We start from the raw sequence: 9,545 nt of genomic DNA, 5'->3' as shown, positions 1-9,545 counted from the left end.
ATCACCTTTTTGCATCAAAGGCATCCCAAGAATTCTTTCTTGGCCATCAGCTCTGGACCCCAGAATTCCAAACCACATCAATACCTGCAAGTAAACGAGGCCATTAACATTTTCTTACTTAGGTATCTACAAAAAGATCATCTATCACACATCAAGCAGTGGAAATGAAGACAAGATAAACTGATATCAGGAAGAGACAAAAGGAATCTTAAGGAATCATAAGGAAATGACAAACTGATAAGACCAATTCATAGCACAAGTAATGGGGTATTAAACAAGAATTTGTAAGAAAGAAATATCCTTCCAACTTTGAACTCAAGTTCCAAGCTATAGGATTGTGAAGACTAAAACAAGAGAGGAAGGAAGGATGGAAAGAAGGAAAGAACGTAGGAAGGAAGGCAGGGAGGAAGGAAAGGAGGGAGGAGGGAAGGAAGGAAAGGGTAAATTTCTCTTGTACTTTTCTTTTATTATATGCCCAAAGGAATAAATGGTAAAAGTTTATGTTTAAATAAGTCTAAAAGGGCTCTTGGGTGGCTCAGTATTTGAACATCTGCCTTCAGCTCTGGTCATGATCCCAGGGTCCTAGGATGGACCCCACATTAGACTCCCTGCTCAGTGGGAAACCTGTTTCTCCCTTTCCCACTCCCCCTCCTTGTGTTTCCTCTCTTGCTGTGTTTTTCTCTGTCAAATAAAAATAAATAAATAAATAAATAAATAATTTTAAAAATACTCTAAGATAGAATTCTGCTATGGTTTTATTGACTGTCTTTTCTTTCTTTCTTTCTTTCTTTCTTTTTTTTTTTTGGTACACAAAATGATGGTACATCTTAAAGCTGATAACATCTTAGACTGGATGAAATATGATAAGAGTAAGCTATTGTTATAGCCATATCTCTGCAACATTAGCAAGATTTCTCTCAAAAGTCTTCTTTTTTATAAAAAATATTTATTGATAGAAGACAGTGTCACTTTGCACTTTGAAAGTTGCTCCATAACTATCAGGGTCCATTTTACAATAGGTACAACAATGACCAAGCAATTAGACAAAATTTAAATATTCAGTCATTTACCTATTTCTTCCATCTCTTGTAAGATTTGGTAGTCTCCTGTGACTTTTCTCCTGGGGAACTTTTGATCACACTTCTCAGCTCAGACACAGCATGGATGTGCCTGTTTAATCTAAGAAATGATTCAGTAGATTTTTGATGTCAGGGCTGTAAGCTTCCCATCTGAGCAATAGTCTCCAGACCAAAGCCGGAATTAGAGAGGGTTCTCAAGATCATAACCAGGGATAGCCCTCGAGGAATGTTGCCCATCGTCTAAATTTGTCTTGCATGTTATCCTCTTTCCCCTTAATAACTCATTGTATGTATGCACACATGTTCATGCATTTCAGAGTACTCTTCTGACTCTCCACTGGCTATGAAACAACAGAATAAAACTAAACATGGGCAATATGCCAGGAGAAAACATGTGCAATTCTAACAGAATGATAACCTGAATACATGTGGTTTCTTTTTGTTTGTTTGGTTTGGTTTGGTTTTGGTTTGGGGTTTTTTTGGTCTCCTATAGTCTATTTGTGAAGGGATGCAGTGAAAGAAATGCAAATAAAAATAAAATAACTCAACTTGAAGGTTTTAAGCTCCCAATAGTTCCGATTCTGGCATAAACAATGAATTTGCAGGAAGGTAACCAGTGTTTCCTACTGCAGAGAAAATACACAAAAGTTCTATGGGTTGGAGGAAATAGGAAGAAGATTTTCAGAGAAAGTAAAAGAGGTAGACAGAATTTGGTAAGCCAGCATATTTTTGACTCCAAGAATAGAGCCCTAAAGTAGGAGTAAGGGAAAATTATAGATCCCCTAATATAAGCTCAAATCGAAGGGTAGAAAACTCCTGGGTCTTTTTTCTTGGGTGCAGCCTCAAAAAATGAAAAGCACCTTAAAGAAATATCCCACACATGGCAGGACAGCAGTAGTAGCTGTGGTGGGGAGCCCATTGCATCTGAAGGTATTGGAGGACAGCAATAGCTTCCTAATCTTCCATGCTACCAGAGCATATAAAAGAGGAGGAAAGATGTCTAGGTAAATGGCTAGTTTTATGCTGACCTCCTAGTGTCCTTACCATGTCTGTCCTCTCACCTTACTATCATCCTACTGCTGGATTTACCATGTGGTATGTCTGGTGGGTCCAGTGATTTATACCATCATGGCAAGAGCCCTGTGTGAGCTCTAGAGATTATTCCCTCTAATCCTTTCAGTGGTTCTTTCCTCACTTCTGGTATTTTCCTTTTATGCATGTGCTGATCACTACTCAGCTGAAGACTTGAGGAAGACCCTCTACAGATTTCTGGAGATCCTTCTCTGTGTGGTTCTATCCTCTCCACTACCCTGCTCTGTGAACTCTAGTCAACCTAGTCTCCCTGGACCTCCAACCCCATTTCTCCACCTGATACACCCTTCCTTATACCATCTCAGGTTTTCCAAATTTCTGGGGTCATTGTCTTCCTTGCTTGATGCCTAATGTTTTGAAAACTTTTTTAAAGATTTTAATTATTTATTTGAGAGAGAGAAAGTGAGACCATGAGCAGAAGAAGGGGCAGAGGGAAAGAGAGAGGGAAAAGCAGACTCCCCACTGAGTATAAAGCCTGACAATGCAGGGCTTGATCCCAGGACCCTGAGATCATGACCTGAGCTGAAGTCAGACATTTAACGGACTGAGCCACCCAGGTGGCCCTTGAAAATTCTTATTTAATGTACCATGTCAGGTGTTTAGTCATTTCAGGTTGGAGGGTATATTCATCTCCTGTCATCTCATCTTGGCAAGAAGGACAAAATAGTGTAATGTTTTTTCTAGTGTCTTAAATTTACTGGTAATATTTGAGTTCATATATTCTGATGATACTCTGGGATTGTGTGGGATGGTACTTTTCAAACAATAATCCTTCTTCCTCAAATTAAAATATCTATAAACATCTTCATGTTTAGGATTCTAGAGCTAAGATCCCAATGTATTAAAATATCTAGAGGGGCGCCTGGGTGGCTCAGTGGGTTAAGCTTCTGCCTTTGACTCAGGTTGTGATCTCAGGTTCCTGGAATTGAGCCTTGTGTCCCACTCTCTGCTCAGCAGGGAGCCTGCTTCCCCCTCTCTCTCTCTGTCTGCCTCTCTGCCTACTTGTGATATCTGTCTGTCAAATAAATAAAGAAAATCTTTTTTAAAAATAAATTTAAAATCAAATAAAATATCTAGAGTAAGAGCAAACCACAAAAACAATTTGCTTACACGTTGCCAAGTATCTAAAATCTGGATGTATCCAAGTAGTCTGATGTTTGATTTCATATAGACCTAATATCTGAATGCTTAGTTTTTCTCCTTCCTGTCAGCTGTTGGAGCTCAGTATCCATGAGTGCAAACTACAGACAATTCACCATTCCAAAGTTAATCCCTATCTTCTCTTCAAACAGCTTTGGAATGTAGCCATACCTGAACCAAGGAGGGTCCAGAAGGTTAAAAATAAGAAAAAATTTTTTTTCTAATTGGAGAGTGTAAAAATCATTCTACAAGCGGAAAGTAATTTTAATGGCATTTTAATGGCAAATCACTTTCAGTTATTTTTAAGCTTGTTTATATTCTTCCTGACAGAAATATTTTTCTTCTCTGGGGATCATTTTGTCCTTTTCCATTTGGCTTTTACTTTTGAGATAAAGCCATTATCAATAAACCATTTGGGAGGACAAAAAAGAAAGATGGCTTATCCTAGGCAGAAAGCCCCATGCTCATCTTATCTAAACATACAGGGACCCAGTGACACACCCCACAGGGAAGTAAGTGGCTCAGTATACCTGATACTAACTAAATTCTCTAAGACTGAAAATGTTTTTATTTTGTGTTCTCTCTACATTAAATACTCAATCCTATTATATTACTGTGCTGTCACAACAGTGTTATTCTAAGTCACAAGTCTTTCCACTATTCATAAATTAGAGTTTGCTGTCAGTTTATACCAGGCACTGGCCTACTTTGGGGGGAAAAAAAAGGATTCTCTATTTTTTTAAATACAGTTAAGAGTCTTTCTAAACATCATCAGTTACTTAGTTACTTGACAGACCTCCCTGGTAGCATATGCTCTATTTTTAAACTTTCTTAAAATCCAAACTTCATTTTTTTCTTTTTATACAGCTTTTAAAAAAAATAAAAAAAAATTTTCAAAAGATATTTTCAGTGAATTGTGTTAGGACCAAGACAAATTTTTTCTTACATCTTGTTAAAACCTGCCCTTTTTTAAATTTTTCATCATTGAGAAGGGAAATTATGCTTTTTCTCCCATTTTCCTTATAACATTTGTATGTAGACAACCACACATCTTCAAACTTGGTTTAACTATCCCTGAAGGAAAACATCATTTACATTAAAAGAAATGAAAGAGGAAAAAATATGATAAGTATCTAATGATGTAGATTTTTAAAAATTTTCTCATGTACATTACAGGATACAATTTAGCCTCTGAAGCTACATAATAGAAATTCCTTCATTTAGGTGGTGGTATGAGGCAAAATCTGGGAAGCAGCAGTCTTAATAAATATACAAGGGACTTGGACACAAGAAAGGAAAAGAATTAAAATCCAGTTGTCTTGACTTATTTAGCTTGACTGTAATTCCTGGATTTTTGGATTTCTGGTTAGAAATCCTACCCAAGAGTAGAGATGCTTTATCACAAAATAACACTCTCCAACACTTGCAGATTGCATGCCCCCTTACCCGGCCCTCCAGCCCAACCCTTAATATTGGCAATGAAAATTCCAGTCCAAAAAATCTAGGAATTTAGCCTCAAAGTCCACAGTAATAGAGTGTGCTTTTATTTTGACAGTGGAATGAATCTACTTAGAGGTTACCAAATCCGAAGTGTTTGGGTATCTGGCTCTAGCATCAAGTGGTTTAGGAGACTAATGCAAATTAATGTCTGCTGTCTGCAGTCTCAGGAACAGGATAACAGAGAAGCTTTCTGCCTAAAGAATGTAAAGTCAGGAGCTCTCTGTGAGGTGGGTGCTTTCAGAATGTAGCCCAAGATTTTCTGCCTCTCGGTACTATTTTCCTTCCTTTGTTTCTCTTTTTCTTCCTAAATTTCATACCACATCCTATTATGGAAAATGCAAGAAAGGCAGACCAAATTAAAGAATAACATACCTATAACCTCCATAGAAATAAGCATGTTACCTTTTGTCATATTACCATCTTGGCCTTGTATTGTTTTTACTGTTTTCTTTAGTAATCATTTTTCATATAGTATTGTATCACAACACTTTCTCATTTTATTAAAAATATCTTAAATTTAACTTTCAGGGGTGCCTGGATGGTGCAGTCAGCTAAGCCTCTTGTGCTTGGTTTTAGCTCAGGTCATGACCTCACACTCATGAGATTGCAACCCACGTCAGGCTCTACACTCAACGTGGAGTTTGCTTAGATTTGTCTTTCCTTCTCCCTCTGTCCCTATCCGTGGCTCTCTCTCCGTCTCTCTCAAATGAATAAATCTTAACAAAAAATTTGATTTTCAAAAGACGTAAAATCTTTCCAACATAAGGATACATTAGGTATTTAGTTTAGTTTTTCTTTTTCTTTCCTCTTTGGGACATTTTGCTTATTTCTACCTTTCTATTATGAACACAATGCAGTAGTGGATGTCTTTGTTTATAAATATTTCTATGTTTTTCCTTTTTTTTCTTTTTTTTTAAAGATTTTATCAGAGGGAGAGAGAGAGATAGCACAAGCAGGCAGAGTGGCAGGCAGAGGCAGAGAGAGAAGCAGGCTCCCTGCTGAGCAAGAAGCCTGATGCAGGACTTGATTCCAGGACCCCAGGACCATGACCTGAGCCAAAGGCAGCTACTCAACCAACTGGGCCACCCAAGTGCTCCTTTCTATGTATTTGTACATATTTATGTTTCTGGCATATATTCTAAAAGCAAAATATCAGGTCCAAGGACATGAAAAATTTTAACTCTCTCAATACAAATAACCATATTGCTTTGTAGAAAGGTCAAACCCATTAATATCTCCATCTTCAATATATGAGAACACTTATCTTTCTATGTCATTATAGCGTTAAGAATATAATTATTTTACACTAATATTAGAACAAATACTATCTCACTGTTATTTTCATTTCTGGTTTTTCATTATTTACAAGGCTACCTACCTTCTATGTTAAATAGGAATGTAATTTTCTCTACTGAAAACTGCCTACTTGTGTCACTTGATCATTTACCTTCTGAGGTTCTAGTGTTTTTCTTATTGGGTTTTATGAACTCAATATATACTAAGAATGTTAAACATTTCTTATCAAAATGTATTGTAATCGTCCCAATTCACAATTGTGACAGTAACAATTTTCACATACGCTTTTGTATGTAATCAAGTCTACCATACTTTCTTTTTATAGATTTTTACATTGTTTTATTTTCTGTTTGTTCTTTGGTGAGCTAAAATAAGAAAAACTAAAGACAAACTAAAGACTAAAGACAAGGCAGGCTGTGACCCAGACTCACTCTTGACAAATTAAGAGTTGTTTATTATGAACAAAAGCTTTGCCAGAAAAGGTTGTCAGCCAATGAGTGTGTTTCCCCAGTCCAAAGAATCTTTAGTTATGGGATCCTTAGATCCTATGGAAGAGTCTTAACCGCTCTAATGAATTGTGTCTTAAGTCTGTCCCATTGAGCCCTCTCATATCCGTGGTTCAAAACATATGGTCAGTATTAAATTGGTAACCTCACTTTTATAATCGTTGGCTTAATAAACTCCAACAACAAGTATTTGCAGAGCACCTACTCTGACCTAGGTCAGATTGAAGAGCATCCCAGGTTTAAACAAGAGCATGCCCTAAACAGATTCAATACCTAAAGAGCATATTTAAGTAAATTGTTATATCTCAAATATCTCTTCTGCCTCCCTCTGTTCATTTAGGGTCATCAGCACTAAGGGCCAAATAAGGAGTAGTTAACGGGAGTGAGAAGTTAAGTGTCGGTGATCATTAAGCGGCATAAACAAAGCTGCAAAATAAGAAGTGAACGAAATTGGGTCTAGCCTGGAATCAGGATCTGCTAATAAGCTTTCTGAAGTGCATTCAGACTTTTCCTCCCAAAGGCAATATCGACAAGCCCATTTTGACTCATCTTCAAAATAACCCCTATCATCCTCTTCCAACTGCATTTCTTTAGAATTAAAACCTGGATTTGGATTTGGATTCAAAACATAATCAAGGACTTTTTCGCTGCAAGACAATTTCTAAATCTCCAAGATCTTGAAAAAAAAGGCAGCCAAGGACCAAGACATACAAGCATGGAAGATATTCTTGTTTTCTGACACAGAAAGTGAAATGCTATTACCAGTCCTGCCACATCCCTCCACTCCCCACCCTAACTGATTTCTGCGGGACATCTGTTTAGCCATTCTGTGGACTCCTTTATAAGTTTTATTAAGACCAGAGCTAGCGGAATTCCTTGAATAAGGAGGCTGACTCAGCCCCACTGTTCTTCAGTAACCTCAGTCAGTGGCTCTTGGACTAAAAATTTCATGACACTTGTCCTGTATCCAAGCTCAGATGTGAGCTTTCATTCTGTTAAATCATCACACTCTTTGCAGGGCCCTCTCATCAGACCCTCATCAGACACTTCCACGTGCAAGCTCTCTGTACCACATGTCCCCTGCACCCTCAGTGGATTGTACAGCCGCTTCTGCTTCTCCTTGTTTTCCCATGTGGTTGCTGAACAAAGGGCTTGCAGAATCAAAGTGAAACTGGTATATCCTCTCTCTTATTCTATTTCTCTGCCTTTTCTCATCTCCCCCAGTTCTATTGGTCTTTATGATTAAAATGATGAGGAAAAATAAAACATTGCCCAGAGAGGGGGAATAAACAAAGTTTGATTCTTCTCTGAGCTAGCTGGATTATAACCCAGGACATGCACTTCCAATAACAGTGAAGTGAGAATCTTCACCAAGCAAACAGCAAAGTATGCCACAGAGTGGTCGGATGCTTCTGTAGTTTACAGACCAGAACACTCTGGGACCATATGTACAGCCTGTTGCATAGTTTACTTAGGATGGGTCAAAAGTCGCCCTTATGAGTGATACTCCCTTTTGAATGTTCCGAATATTGGAACTCAGAGGACTTTTCCCCTTCTCTCCTGCCAGATTAAGTGTGAGACATCACTGGTTGACTGTTGGCCAGACAAAATGTGTATTCAAATAGATAGATTATCTGACTGTCATTAAATAATAGAATTCCTTAAATTCTACAGTTTAACTATCACAACAACAAATATTTGGCTCTTGCTATATCCTTGGCTCTGCGCTAATCACAGAGAATATAAAGGTAAATAAAATATACCCCTACCCTTGAGGAATTCATAGTCAAGTGGGGAAGACAGACTAGTTCATAGATAATCCAATATAATGCAACACACTTAATAGAAGAACAAAGAAAAAGTGCCATTGAAACACTAACTCCATGACAACTGATGAACCACTAAACTCTACCTCTGAAACTACCAATATACACTATATGTTATAAAGGCTCTTATATAAACTCTACCTCTGAAACTTTAACATACACTGCATGTTAATTAGTTGAATTTAAATTTAAAGAAAAGAAAAGAAAAAGAAACATTAGTTGCAAAAAAACATCTTGCCGAAGCACTAAATAGGAAGTGACCAGCTTCACCTAGGGTGCTAACATATATTCATTAAGCACTTCCTATGACTGTATTAGGCACGTGGAAGATAGAAAGGAACACCTCTCCTATCTCTCTGTAGTGCACGTTAAGCTGGAATGATAAACCTAGAACAGATAAGTACATAAACTGAAGTGCAATTATAAACAATAGAAAGTGCAGTGAGGGAAGAAACAGAGTGGTATAAAAGGAACTGATAGGATTCTCAATGGAGAAAAACTGAAAGCTTTTCTGTTAAGGTCAGGAACACAGCAGGGATGTCCATTATCACCACTGCTATTCAACATAGTACTAGAAGTCCTAGCCTCAGCAATCAGACAACAAAAAGAAATTAAAGGCATCCAAATTGGTAAAGAAGTCAAACTATCACTCTTCGCGGATGATATGATACTATATGTGGAAAACCCAAAAGACTCCACTCCAAAACTGCTAGAACTTGTACAGGAATTCAGTAAAGTGTCAGGATATAAAATCAATGCACAGAAATCAGTTGCATTTCTGTACACCAACAACAAGACTGAAGAAAGAGAAATTAAGGAGTCAATCCCATTTACAATTGTACCCAAAACTATAAGATACCTAGGAATAAACCTAACCAAAGAGACTAAGAATCTATACACAGAAAATTATAAAGTAGTCATGAAAGAAATTGAGGAAGACACAAAGAAATGGAAAAATGTTCCATGCTCCTGGATTGGAAGAATAAATATTGTGAAAATGTCTATGCTACCTAAAGCAATCTACACATTTAATGCAATCCCTATCAAAATACCATCCATTTTTTTTAAAGAAGTGGAACAAATAATCCTAAAATTTATATGGAACC

The sequence above is a fragment of the Meles meles genome, chromosome 8 (genome assembly GCF_922984935.1).
Source record: "Meles meles chromosome 8, mMelMel3.1 paternal haplotype, whole genome shotgun sequence".
Lineage (NCBI taxonomy): Eukaryota > Metazoa > Chordata > Mammalia > Carnivora > Mustelidae > Meles > Meles meles.
The sequence above is the reverse complement of the archived record's forward strand: the minus strand, read 5'-3'. Positions refer to the sequence as shown.